Source organism: Bactrocera oleae, chromosome 2, assembly GCF_042242935.1.
Source record: "Bactrocera oleae isolate idBacOlea1 chromosome 2, idBacOlea1, whole genome shotgun sequence".
Taxonomy (NCBI): Eukaryota; Metazoa; Arthropoda; class Insecta; order Diptera; family Tephritidae; genus Bactrocera; species Bactrocera oleae.
In genome coordinates, this window is record NC_091536.1 from 90,246,943 (window position 1) to 90,262,680 (window position 15,738).

Below are 15,738 nucleotides of genomic sequence, written 5' to 3' on the forward strand. Positions count from 1 at the left end.
ACGTTGCCAGAATTGGCCCGGATTTAAACAAGCCTGTTATTTCGGCAATCTACCCCTGTTTGGTTCGGTAAGATGTAGGCGTGAACGAGGCTAAATTAAACTTTTATTCTTTTACATCGCCTCTAGGCTCCCAAATGTTCATCGTTAATAAGTATCACATTAATACTTTTACCCGAAATTTCTTTATAAGCGCAATTTAACTAATTTGATTCATATGTGATTTACACTATCCTTCTTGTCGACTTTGAGAATACCACCAACATAAGAAAAATCTGTATAGAAATCATGTATACTTATAGCTCCCACAAAACCTCATTCGGAATCCTATTATATTATTTGCCTTTACAATAGGCATGGATAGCATCAGGAAAGATTTTGAAAGCAAATTCCATAAATTTAATTTGATAAAATCGACATTTATCTTATGTTACACTTTTGCTTTTGGTGAAGCTTCTTTATTTTTGATATGAGTATCCTTTTATTAAAGGAACATTTTTTGGCTTGAAAAGTTTTATCACTAGCTGGCCATTATTATTATGATCTCAACCGTAATGAACGTCTGTATATGGTATGCATATATTAGGAAGTGCGGTTAATCATGCATGAGTTCATAAGTATGTTCGTATGTAGTTCTTAATTGTGGTAGCCCGCAGACACATTTTGGATTATCATCAAATGAAAATTTCATGAGCTTTTCCACAGAAATGAGGTGTGGCAGCCAAAGTGTTGAGACTGGATATGCTATTCCCATATCAAGAACCTTAAGCACAAAAGTACACACACATATATACTTATATACTTATATGCATACACGTGTATGTATGAGCCAATTACTTGTATTTGCAACAGTTGTTGCGAACAATTGTAATTTAATTGATGCCACTTAAGCTCAGGCAATTTGAATAAAAACGTGACCGGGGCTAGCTAATGCGGCAGGATCAACCTTGCATACAAAGTCCTCATGAATATGACGTTTTATGAGCACTTGTTCGCGTGCTGAAGTCATTATTAAATCAGTAGATAAATAGAGATTATGAAAGCACTAATTGTCTTTATTCAGATTTCGTGGAATGAGCTTATTATTTTCGTGACAAGTCAAATCAAAAGAGCTTAATTCCGGCTATCCGATAAGTACTTAAACGCATCGGTCGAGGATGGAACTATCGTAAAAGAAATTTGGTAAAAGGATATTGTCAAAAGTTCAGAGGAATCGAACTTATGAATTGGTTTAAACATAGTTTGAATATAGTCGGGCGACCAAAGACTAAGGAACTGTAGAAATAGTTGACTTCACCCGAGGAACCACGGAGTTGGACAAGGCGAAGTCCGTACATTTGGCCGCAAAGGGGATGAGCACTGTTTTCTGGGCTTTACAATTTACACTACTTAAAGAAGGTCACAGGACTCTGGCAAAGTATTCCCATATTACAACGCACCATCCACATCGGGACGGCCAACTTATTTAAACCAAGCTACTATATGTAACATTTATCCAGATTTAGTCGCATGCGATTTTTTTTTTTTTTTGGTTTCAAATCAAATGAAGGAAATATTGCCGCCAGGTTAACCACTTTGAAGACCTCTAGAAATGTGCTCGTATATTTCAGAATGTTTAAGGAAGTTAAAATAGCGCAGAATCAAGTATATTGATATTGAAGGAGAAGAAAATATATCCGCATTCCATAGCACTCACTAGCGGTGCAGTTATATTTTTGTGCAAGCATGTCTCGTATATTTTATGTGTTTACTCACGGTGCTGTGAAGTATAACAAATATTTAAATGAGGTAGAAAAAATTTGTTCAAACATTTTTCAAATCTCAACTCCCTATAGTACCATACCTATTAAGTTTACAATATCTACCTCTCTAAACTCTAACTTAACCAGCCGTCAAAGTAAGCATTTGTGTTTGGCATTTCATGCTCAATATACTTTGGCTATCTTACAAGTATTTCTCCGGAAATCGATTCAAATTTACATTTCTATTTACATTAAAATCATCTTCAGCGATGAGGCGCAACTACCATTTAAATTCAGAAAAGTCTACTGTCTAATGGTTACCGACAATTTTGACTATTACATACAAATGAATCGCAACTTTTTAGTATCTCACGTTCATATCAACCTTTTAGTGTTAAATAGTTAAAGTAAGACGCATAAAGGTAGGAAGCATTATTTGTACTTTTTTCTATTTTTGGATTCAATATGACCAATCTATTAACTTTTTTGTGTGAGTATAGCACATTTTAATTAACGAAGCTCCGAGTGCTACGTCACGTGCTTCCCTCTCCATTAAAAAAGAATACACTTTTATATATTACGCTTATTTCAAACTGCTAACACGTCGCCTAAACAGTGGATACTGCTGATGCTACAAAACTATGCTGATGCTACACCTGTTCTATTATATTTAATCTTACATTTTATTCTTTACCTGCAAAAGGCAACTGCAGAACGAGTCAAAATATGATATCTTCCAACTACCACACTCACGTAAATCATAAACTCCCTTCAATATGATCGCAGGCCATTATGTAATTACACTCATTCATGATTGCGCACTTTTGTGTTGTGGCACGCATTGGCACTCGCTCTCACGTCCGTTTCCTCTTATTTCGTCCTCGTTGCCATTTATAAGGTTATTTCACGCTTTTCCAACGATCTCCTGCTACTATGCTGCTATGTTACGTAATTATCTGACTTTTGTTGATGTCTATTTCATGTTCCATATCACAACAACACACAATATTTGAGGAGTAGCCACACGCTCACCTGACGAGCAGCCCTATGTTATCAAGTATACCTGGGTCATGTCAAAAATTAATGCAATCAGCCCTTCTATTTCTTGGCCCTCAATGATTTTAGTATAATTTTTGCTGACGAGAAGTAAAATATTGTAATAAAACTAAGGGAGGTTATGATCTTCCAAATAAGTTAATATGATACCAAATTTGATTATAATCCACTACCGATTTCGTCAAACAATGATGTTGAACTCTTTCAATACATTTTTTAATATAAAGTTTTTTCCAACGCCTGAAGATATTTCTCCGGCTTTGATCCTTTGCAAGTTGTAAGAGTATAAAATGTTGGGTTTCACGCGAACTTAGCTCTTCCTTACTTGTAAGGTTTGTGCTTCTGCTGCAACTAACCGCTGGCCTGATAACAGACAGATTAGATTGACTTCCTTTGACTCTGTGGTCAATGGCTTTTGCTTGCAGTCAGCCTTCATTTCCCTGGCCCCTTTTGTATTCAGTGAAATAATTGAATTAAAGAAAGTATATTGAAAGCAGAAAATTGAGAAGTTATCTGGTAGTATTTGTATATATCGATCTGAGTAAATGAAAAATTACTTATGTTATTAAAACCTAATAGTGTGAACGAAATCGGGATTAAAAAACTAAAATTTTTATTTTTATTGCCTTCAACGAAATTAAAAACTAAAAAAATAGTTTTAATCCCAAATTGTGTGATTAAAAATCGCAACCTTGCTAGTGATTCAGTAAAATTTTGTTAAGGTACAAGTGCCAGCTATAATTTTCAAACCAGTTTTGCCATGTACATAAAATATAAGAAATTTAAGAAATTCATAAAAAATTAAGAAATTATTTTATAATAAGCTTTCCACAGCTTTACGACGCTTTCACGACGATCACAATCAAACAACCGTTAAAGTGTATTCAAAGAGGCATTAAACCATCGTTAATCACAGTGCAAACTCAGACAATGCGAACACAAACGAGAAGCAACAGATAACGTCTTAATACAACCAACAACAAAGCAAATAGAGACACAATAAGTAAGTACGCGGATTGATGACACAAGTGGAAGCTATCATTGGGAGGAAAATCTTTCACAAAAATCAATAATACCATTATAAAGTTCGGCATTCATGATATAGACACATAATGTAGTTCATCAGCGCTTACACAGCTTGAACTACTCCGATAGCTACAACAACAAGTTTCATACGGAGAGAATGCCATAATCACTCCGTGTGATTCGTAAGTAAGGAGGATAGTAAATAATGTTTTATAGCAGCATAAGTGCTCAAATGCTTAGCATTTTTATGAACTGAATATATAATTTTTTGCTTTCATGTGAAAATAAATATGGAATTTTTGCTTTACGTATAATAAATTGTTGCCGGAAATTTTCATATTTGAAAAGTTTGAAGCAAAAGAACTGTCATTGTCATAATAAATCCAATAGTGTTTTTTTAATACATCTTGAACTTTATTTCATACATGGATAATCGAGGCAGATTTGCATCTATTTTAAAATATTTTTTTGCCAAGTGACAACATGCTTCTCAGACAACTCTTTGAAGAAAACGAGACCTATATTAGTACCAAATTTTCAAATGTAAATCATTAAACCACACATTTTTAATATATCAGCTGATAAATATAAAAATAGCTGACGAGTATTTCTTATATCTTCAAGATGTGAATATGTGCGTTGTCATTGTGCAACAGCAATTAGTGCTTCAGCCCAAACGTTATGGAATGATCTCGCGATTGCGCTTTTTGTGCGGACTGAGCAAATGTAATACAAATTGCGATCATAGCTTTCTCTTGTTCAATATTTTATGCAGGATATGACCCACTGATTCCAGCTGTTCAACACAAGATCATGAACTATTATCTATTGTTAGACTCGTTTTTGGGGTGTCTGGACGAGGGTGCATCCTCAATTTGAGAGCGGAGTCAACAGCGCTGCAAGCGCTTTTTTTATTACCCTTCGCGATTTGTTTTACAAACAGAATAATTGAATCAGCGCCCGATATAATTATAATCCTCGGACACGTTCCCCCCCACACGCTGTCATGTCTTCGAACATGTAACATATTATGCGTCAGTAAAATTCTCTTGAGACAGTGGCGCCATCAGGCGGGGAGAATAAGTGCGAAAAGCTTACCTTTGTAAATGTTATGCAAATCATATTAAGGAGTAATCAGTTCACAGTTACACATTGAAATCAACACACTTTGTATATATGCTTGTGCAATCTGTATTTACAACAGCCTTGTGCGAATATGTGATGTGAGGGTATTAACATATCCGTTGACAAATATGACGAGATGGTCATAGACTTCGATGAGCAAAGTTACCTAATTATTGTCATCAAAACACAAACACGTCGTCTTTATCATAAGCGGTCAGGTGATTTGCAACCGCGGAAGGGATTTGGAAAATCCATAAAACCCACTCGAAGGTTGGACTGACATTGAATTACTTGCTGCTGATGTGGATTTGTTGATTAACACGATTATATACTAATCGGTATTTATACGCACCTCAGCAAACCCAGTCATATGCACACACACTCTAGCACACCAGCGCTCACCTATAAACGCATAATTAAATACGAACAGGTGTATATAACTGTAATAGAAGTTTGTATAATGTGCTGTATTGACTATACACGAAATGATATTTCTATAAATGGTATATGTATAAATGGTAGTGGTTAATTAAATTTCATTTGATCGACTGATCTGCAAAGCCGATATGCCTTCACAGTTGAGCAACTCATATCCCCAACAAAACAAGTGCTTGACTAGGGGTGAACACAGGTTAAATAGATTAACACAGTGTGTGTGTGGTTAAAATGCTTAGTAATAGCTTAAACAATAAATCTATATTTTACATATAATATACCTAAAGCGATAAGCAAGTTAGAACTGCTAATGCTTCACCCTGCCGCAATAGTTTGGTTAGTGACAAGCATTTATACAAAACTAAGTTAAACCTATAAATAAAGTAAGACTATTCTTTATTTCTTAAAGCTCAAAGCCTAATTACAAAAGTAAAAATGGCAATGTCATAGAATGACCTTCTTAAATAACAGCGAAAATGCCGGAGGAGATTAGCAAAATCAATTCATAAAAATTAACATGTGTTTAATGAAATACTTCATTTCTAAGCCAAGTTAATGCAGGTTTACTTTCTGCCTGTGTTTCTCTTTTTCGGCTGGAAATACTTTTTATTGTTTTGAAAATCTGCAAATTGTTTTTTAATTGTAAGGTACGCACCTCGAAAGACAATCATCACTTTACGGAACCGCTATCGTAGCAAGGAACAAAATCACCTTTTCAGTAAATTTTATGAAAACTGAGACATGAATATGTAAAAAAGGAAGAATGATATAATTGCAAATTTAAATTATTTAAACGAGCTTTATCCGTGCTTGGTATTAATTAAATTATTGTGACAATAAATTTAAGAAGAAACTTAACAAGAAAAACGTTTACATTTCCACGCATTACTCATACGCCCCATCAAACTACTGTCCAAATAAAAATATAGTCAACCAATTTTAACGAAGTTGGTTCACCTTAAATCCAATACATAGAATAAATATAGATAAACATAATTTTTGAGTTAAAATGTATTTACAGCATCAGTAATATTCAATTATTACCTTGACCTTTAGTGTTTCGGTCAGTGAGCGCGATGCCTCAATAAACTAAGCGGTGACAAAAGAAAATATTGACACTATCTATACTATAAATTTCATTCTGATTTAATTTGGACCACAATTATCAATATTGTTTTTATTGTAATGCAAATAATTTTCAGCATTTTACTTAAAAAAAAAATTGAAATTAAGCTTCATCCGCAATATTCAGATTTAATGTCAATAAGCCGTTGTAATTACTGAGAACCTTTAAATCAGTAGTCACCGCAGCTGTTGCTGGGATTAATCCATATTAATTATGCAACGCTGTAATGCAGCACTTATGTATGTACATACAAGTATATGCAGTTGTAGATACTCTTTGTAAGGGTAAATATTTATGCTTCTTCTTTTATACCGTTGCAATATTGCTTGTGTTGATACGAACGAATTGCGGAAACAATCAGTCAGTTCAGCAAAATTATATATTATACAAGTTATACGTGACACTATACAAGTATAACGGGTGATCCAAGTAGAGGTACTTTTTCAATCGCCTTTTTTTTTACAGATTGCGCACGAGTCGTGTCGAGCTGTCATATAATTTTTGTTCAGTATGATGTGGCATATCATCGTGGAAAGACTTACAACATTTACACATCGTTTAACTTTATTACCAAAGTTCACGTTCTGTAAAGAATATGTTTCGGGCGCTTCGCTCAACTTATGGTCAACATAATCGGCCTACAGAGCGTACGAAATTCGGACTCAACGGATGATAATCTGAAAGAGATAATCTTCAAAAAATAATGAAAATAAACATTCGCCGTTAAATTTGAAGTACTGTATTTTTTTCTTTAAGAAGTAGGGAACCTCGAAATGAATCACCCTTTATACACAAACTACATACACATATATAGGCTCAATTTCATTTATTAAATATGCTGTACATTTGCTTATAGATTTTTATGAATTTATGTAGATGAATATGCAACACAATTTCAAATGAATTTAATGGACAATTGTGCGGTATTATATTTAAAATTTTCTCAAACAAATATTAATTAAGATGCTGTTATTTAAATAGTATGTTAGTTATATAGTTATATTTTTTGTTTTTTTTTTGTTTAATGCCTACTTATGCCTCAAGGCATGAATTTGGTTTTACAAATTTAATAAATATTGGCAATTCTTCGTGCCATTTTATTTTCATTTTAATATTTCATCGTATAAATGGCAATTTTCTGCTTAGGAATATCAGCAAAGCGCAAAATTATTTAAATTCTGATGACAATACCATTCCGAGTTGCCCATATTCATGCCATCAGCTTATTCTTTCGCTTTTATATTTAAATTTCAGTATTGTAATTCCGCTTTACAATTTTCTTTAGTCATATTGTGGACAATTCATATTGTGATGGCTTGTTTTATTTTATGACATTGCATTTCAAAACTATAATTTGATTAGAAATCAGGAGGCGATGGATTTTGAAATACTTTAAATTTGGTTTTAAGAAAAAATACCCTTTCAGTTATAAATGATTATCAATTCTTAATTATACTTGTACCTTAGTTTCATTGATTTCAAATTAAGTTGAAACCAACAATAGCCATATGTATGTCAACAAGGCAAGAAATAATACTGGTATAAACTATTGATATCGGTTCAAAGTTTTTTGTAAGATAATTTTCTGTTCACGCAATTAAGATATATTTAGAGAGTTTCAACACTTTGCCAAACTTTATTTCTTTAGGAGATTACGTATGGAGTACAAACACCTGGCATGTGTCTGCGTTTGTAATATAAAAGTTAACATTCGTAAACATAAATTACAAATCGCCATCTTAAAACGGTCCTTTCGCTTAGCAAGCCATTAAAAGGCAATCACGATGGCCAGAAGTATTTCCGCGCCACATCTAAGTTACTGTCTTCTAAGTGACTTAGATCGCGCCATTGCAATTTGCTAAGTGAGTTCATTTATTTTTTATAATTAGTTGGTTTTCAGCTTAAACGCCTTTGATTATCATCATGCTATATATATGTATGTAGGTACGAAAGTGTACATATGTGTGTGTGTGTGTGAGTTCCAAAACGTCAACTACCGCTGATGAAGCCAGTCATTGTTGTGGCGTTGTAGACAAAAACATGGCTAAGCCATCAACATTCGTGTCGCATGTCTCAACACCGTTTGCCGCATGCAAGTGCCTGGAACACAAGCTACACATGGCAGTGTGTTGGTGAAGTATGGCAAACAGCAGCAAAAAAGTTTGTCATTGTCATTTCTCTTATTTTCTCGGTGACTTTTTATTACTTTTGTTTTTGAACGTTTTTAATTAAAACATAAGGTTTGTCAAGTATTTTGCTTTCTTTCTTTTTTTGCGTTTGTCCTATCTGCTAGAGGCGTTGCTGTTGTCACATAAGTTGCGATTGTTGTTGCTCTTCGTTAATTTTATGCTTTAAGAGACTTAATTAATTAATTTTTATGCAGGACAATTATTTTGCCATAAAAGTATCATCACATTTGCATTGCAACATGGTTTTCGTAATGTAATTGTGTAATAGCTTAAATAGAAACAACTGGTATTGATTGGATCTCCATGTAAATGAATGTTTATTGCATAAATATACAAGATCTGTCAAATTATTGGACTCGCGAAACAATTTTGCCGGAACTTGTTATTTATTTTGCGCGTTGGTGAGCGATTTCTGTCAAGTTGCATTTTCGGGTTCCGTTGAATGCTTTGAATGGTTTAGTATCTCGATGTCTGGTGATCTCGATCTTTCAGAGTCTACGCTTTATTCTATCTATTAATGAAACCCCATGTCAGCTTATCGATATCTGATTATTTCATATATGCTTTTTTTTTATATAATGCGGACGGTTTCATCGACATTTCAGTAGTTCGTCTTAAAGTTTAGTTCTTTTTGGATATGTTCGGATTATTCGACAATCTATCCCTTTGTATACCTTTCGATATTAAGGCATTGGTTTAACGTGCTCCATTTTTCGCTTTAAGTTCCGAGTTTTATGTCTTCTGTTTGAGTGAACTTCAAAACTAAATCCATATTTACGAATTAATACTAATTTATACTCATTCTTGTATGTATCATATATATTTCTATAGTATATATAGTATTATGCAAAACTTTCGTAACTCTCTCTTCTTCTTTTGCAAATTTTCACCTCTCTGTCTCCAGTTTTAGTAAAATACTTAGACCTGACTGTTCTTTGTGCGGAAATGTGTTGAGACTTCTGAAATTCAAATTTTCCAGATTTTCTTCTTTATTGTAACCTCTGAAAATGAATATTTTTTATATTATCTTAAAGATATTTATGATATGAAATGAGGTCCTAAGTTAACTTACAAAGAGTAAGAAACCGCCTTCTTACCTACCATATATTTTCAGTAAAACGACTGTAAGTGAAACATCTTATCATTAATTCCCTTCCTTTCTTCGTCTTTTTCCAATTTTAAACTTTCTGTCTCTTTTTTTTTTTTGTTAAAAAGACTGCCTTCCGAGCTTCGTTAGTCAGTTACAGTCAAATATTTTTAGACTTCTAAATTAACAGATTCTCTACTCTCTTGCGACCACTTAAAAAAAGCATGAGTTACAATTATAGTAAAAGTTCTTCCCTCAAATGAGTGTAAAGTAACTGCCTCAAAAGTGCCTTAACTGCTCAAATTTTATGTAAAGAGATTCTTGCAGTTGATTGTCAAATAATATTAATTACAACGTCCCTTACCAGAAGCAATTGAAGAAGCACACTCGGACAAAGCAATCGCTTTTATTAAAAAAGTATAGCCGTATATATATATAGTATATATATATATATATACTTCCCATGCTTCAAGTTTTTTAATTCGGGGCCCCCAATTGTAGAAAAGAACTAGTCCAATACAAATATTTGCATATGCATATTTAATAAACCGTTAGAAGTGTTAGAGCAGCAAAATCAACTCACCAAGCGGAAGTGCGTGATAGAGCAGCGTGTCGGCATGTGAGCGCGGTTGCTTTAAGCCCACATTAGTACTAAAATTTTGTTGCTGCCTTCCTGGATATCGGTCGTACACACTAAGCAGGCCCTGGCGTGTTCCAACACTAACTGCTACTAATACTATTATTACTATTAAAGGTTTTTCGTTTATTTTTGCACTGGTTTACTAAAGACACTAAAAGCGTTATTATTGCATATGGTTTTGTTGTTATTGGGAGTATGGTTTGTTGTCAGCTGTATTTCTTGAAGTTCTCGACAATGACCGCCGATGTGTTAAGCCGTATTACTGCTGATCTGCTTCCCACACTGGTGTCGACGGCTTCTGCGCGTGCTAGGTATTATTTGTTTCAGTCTTTAATTTCACTTGGCATTCACATTTTCGGCTTACTTTCATTCCATTTATGCTTAGCTAGCGCACATACACGCACAAGTCCCAAAGGACGCCCATGAAATGCACAAATATTGCCACTAGCACATTCCCGGCGCCAACACTTGCACCATTTGGCCAAGGCAATACTTTTCTTTTTCTCTTCTTGAGTTTCCCCTTCTTCCTATTCCGCTGTTCACACTTGCAACTAGCTGTGTGTTAGGTATTCATAATAAGTAAAATAATTGGCAATATAAAATGCAAAAAAATGGGAGGAAAAAGAAGGCAATAAAGTGTAATAATGAAAGTGGAATTAATCGGCACGTCGGAGTTGCTCACACAAACTATTTAAGTTTCACTAGCAACTACATATATATGTATGTAGGTAGGTAGGTAAAGTGGCTGTCTTTCGACCCACCTAGGCTTTTAGGAGGCCCATTGTGATATCTGTATGTTACACATATAATGTATGTAAGCGTAAGTTCGTATATATTCAGGTGTGTTTTGTAAAGTAAAAAAATTATATCGTTTATAAAATCGTAAAAAATCGTAAATAATGAAAGAGGGTGGAATTAATTTGCTTTTGTTTTATTACTTGGTAATAACTACTTGAAGTATTTAATTAAGAGCTGCTTCTTTGCACTTATGTAAATATTGCTTATTTATAGTCTTAAGAGAAAATATACTTAGCCCTTTTTACTGATATATAATATAATATAATATTAAATTTTAAATGTAGTACATGATTATAGGCGAAAGTCAAGTTTTGAGTATAGAGAGTATGAGATATAATAAAATCACACAAGGTGTCGTTAAAGTCTAGTTATTGCCAAAAGCCATTTCGATGACACGATAAAACAGAATACGAAAAATATATAGAAAGAGTTCGTTAAATACATACATAATTTGCAAAGTATTACACCGCTACATGGATTTATAGTGGAACTTTTGATAAGATACATATGTCGGTATGTAAGTCCAAGATTGTTAATATAATAGCTCTAAAACATTTAAAATGGAGATATTTTCTATATAACATGCTGAAAACTTTCATTGTTTAACATTTAAGAAAAAATCATTATAGCGTATCGCAGTGAAAAAGTCCCACGGCTTGGTTTGTGTGCTACTATAGTCACTAACATAACGTCGTTCTGTGAATTTTCGAACGGTCAAGAAGGTGGTCGTAAAAATTCCATAACCTTTTATAATACAAGATTTTAATTATTTTTCAACAACTTGTCCAACTAGACTGATTGTGTGAAATAATTTGGAGCGAAGCCGCAACCGCTAGTAAAATTCCGCAATTAACCACGAACAGCTAATTCAACAATGGATTATGCTGCGGTTATGACCACTGTTATATTTCACAAACATGTGAGTATAGAACAAGTAACCACACATAATACTACTTCAAAAAAGTGTCCATTGGAACAATTATCCATTTGCGGAAAAATTCAAAGGTACACATTGTACATACATACGTTTATTGGTTACTGCAGGCGAATGTGATAATTGTGAGAAAGGAACAGCGGCAAAAATGCTTTACAAATATTTTACAAAAGTGAACTTTTCATATCTTCAATAGCTTAAATATTCCTAAAATCAAAGAAATGGAAGAACAGAGAAGTATAAAATATAACAATAAAATGTCCTATCAAAGAAATGGAAGAACAGCGAAATATAAAATATAACAATAAAATATCTATCGTATATACTATTTAACCTGAAACTCAGGACTCGGGAGGTTTTAAGCTGAACAATCTTAAAGTAGCTCTTTTAACTCATTCATTTAGAGGGCCCAGCAAAATCTTACTACTAAATGCCCTAGGCTTATGAGATTTTGGCGAGGACTATATTGTAACGTTACATATCTAACTGGTAGCCAGTTGTAGTAGCTATTTGGAGAAAGACGTCCTAACCTAACCTAACCCTACACTCTTGTGAAGATTGTTCAAATATAGATCTTTCGAAACGACCTTGACATTTTTTAATAAATTTGATTATACTGGCACAACTGATAAATTAAGCACCAAAAATTGCAATGTAAAATTACATTCACAACTTGCTCCAAATATCAGCCAACCAGCATATTCGCCCTTTAAGTTTAGACATATTCGCGCATTACTTAATCCGATTGAAGGCTGTGAGCAAAAGCTTAATATTTTCGCATACTTTTTATTCAACAATAGCATAGAGAACAGTCAAAGTCAGTCAATAGGGGAAAGCCAAGTTGAAATAAAAAGAAAAGTGAAAACGATAGCGAAAGTGGTGCGAATATTGAAAAAATTGCAAAAATCATCCGTTTTCTGCTTGGTGCATTGTGCATTATACCGCTTTGGAAGCAAACGCTTCGGCACTGGTCGACATTTATTTGGAATCATTTTTCTTTCTCGTTTACCGCTCTCCATAGCAAACGAGCTAGGGTACTTGAAAAATTGTTACATGTTTCCACTACAGGGATCCATCAAAAACGGCAACAACAAAAACAGCAATAGCAGCGGCAGCGTCGGCCGAAAGTCATGATAAAATGATGCAAACGATAGATGGAAAATGAGGTCTGTTGTGTTGAGTGGATATGTGTGTGTGAGCACTTTCCGCGTTTTTGGTTATGTTTGTGAGATCTATACACACCCCCTTATATTAATATTTATTTGTAAGCCATGAACGAAACATGAAGTGAATCGGAGGATATATGGTAAAAACAAATAATATGAAATCGTGTCAGTTAAGGAGAGGAAACTGATGAGAAGTGGGCATGAAAATATAGCACTAGGTGTTAAATTGTTGAAAATAGAGGATAGCATATAATTATAGCGTGTGGATAGATTGAATAAAAAAAAACCTCATACATAGACCAGTTGCCTTCGATGTCTCGAACCGTGAAAGGTGTCGAATCGAACAAACAACTTTACAGACCCCAAAAGTCATAAAATTGCTCAGATAATAAAGCCCAAAAATCTACCAACTCGATTTCTTTGTTCTATAGTTCATATAAAAATACCAATAAATATTTTTTTTCATATATTAGAATATAGCCTTTGAGTATAACTCATCTTTTCGTGCACTCGAAAAAAAGTACTGTTAAAACTTTGCATGCTACAAACTAAATCTGTTTGAGTAGCGGAAGTCATCTTAAGCGTTTAATGTCGTTTGACAAATTCAATGGCATATCGGATTTAAGCAATCCTTGCGCTAACAGACCGACTGTGTTGTTGTTAGCGAGCCATTGTGGTATGCGAAAATAAATCAGAGAGTATCAGAATATAAACAATGTGACAATGATTATGCAATGAGAGAACAACAATGGAAGTCGGTGTTGGTAAATGAAGCAACGATACTAATATAAGACATCAGTATATAAGAGTTACATTGAATAACATTTACGTAGAGTGATGCAATTTAAGATAAATATGATATAGTATAACGCAAAATATCACACACGAGTATATTATAAGCATACTTATACATTTTTATATAACTTGGGATGCTCTTAAGTTAGGAAGGATATTCGCTATGAGTCAGTATATTTTATTTTTATTAAAAACAACTTGTCAGATATGTGGAAAAGGCCGAGACTTCGTGCTCGTACTTTAAAACGGTAATTCAAAGATTGTCTTATCTCCACATTCGTATTCGTATTCAAACACTTCGTCGACATTCTCTTATCTGTCGTAGTGCATTCCCAAGCTTTAATTCAATGCTTGTCTAGCCAAATAAAGACAGCTACAACTATCAAAATCACTATCTCGATTATCCCATTCGCAACATTTTATATAACGGTTATAAGATTACTATTTCTTATGGAATGCTTAGTAGCAGTAATAATTACTCCGCACATTTGACCGCTCATAAAAAATTACCTACCAAGTCGGGAAGCTAAGGCTGTCTGATATTTTGGACTTGCTAATTTCAATCAACCGAAGAAAGTATACATTTTTAGTCGATTAACATAAACATAAAAATACAAATAATAAATAGCAAGGACAGCCATTATAAAATTTTATTGTTTTTGGGAAATTGAATATAAAAAATATTGAAGAAAAGAAATGTATAATTTTAGCAAATTTGTATAAATTTTGTCATAAAGCTGCACCAATAAAAAAAAAGAAAAAAAGCAGGAACTTAGTTCATATCATGATATACTGGTATATCATTACGGACAATTTTATGACTGTCATAGAAGATTTGACAAAACAATAAAACCTATTGTGGTTTATATATTTAATCCTAAATAAATATTTTGACGGTGTTGACAGACTCTCTGCGAATAACATCAAGACTGGGTGGCATGAGTGCGATGGTTGAGGGTGTTTTAAAATATCTATATAAACTAAATAGAAATGAAGTAAAATTTAAGACTGCTGCTTAAATTTCCCAAGGGGTTAAGCCAGTTTACGGTTTTCAAAAATTGGTTTCAGCGTCTAACTACAATAAATACTGAATTGATAAAATAGTGAACAAAAGTCTTAGTTCAGTATGTAAAACTTCAAACAGGTGTTTTCTCGAAACTGTATTTTTAAAATCGGGCGGCGATGGCACTCGGAGACCACGAAATATATAACAAAATCTATTTGATGCATAATCGTCAAATAAAAGCATTGCATATTTCGACATAGCAGGGTTGTATAGCATAAATAGAGTGGGCGTATATTTTAAAAATGCTTTGCATATTGCATTCATAGTGTTATTTAACGGCTTCACTAGCAGTGGTGGGGCAGAAATATCGACTGATATGACTTTTTCGATTTCGTAGTGGCATAACTCTTCTAAATTTTCATTTTGCTCTGTTAAGCGTGCTTAACGATAGGATGTGAAACTTGTTGAGTTAATTTACTTGCGTCAGTTCAAAATGTTTCACCATAAGCAAGTTTCTGGACCACTAGTAATTGATGTTTTCAACCTCCTTGCTGACAATCTGAGTTTCCGTCTGGTGAAAAAGAGATCTACTAAATAAATGATCTCCCCTCGTTAT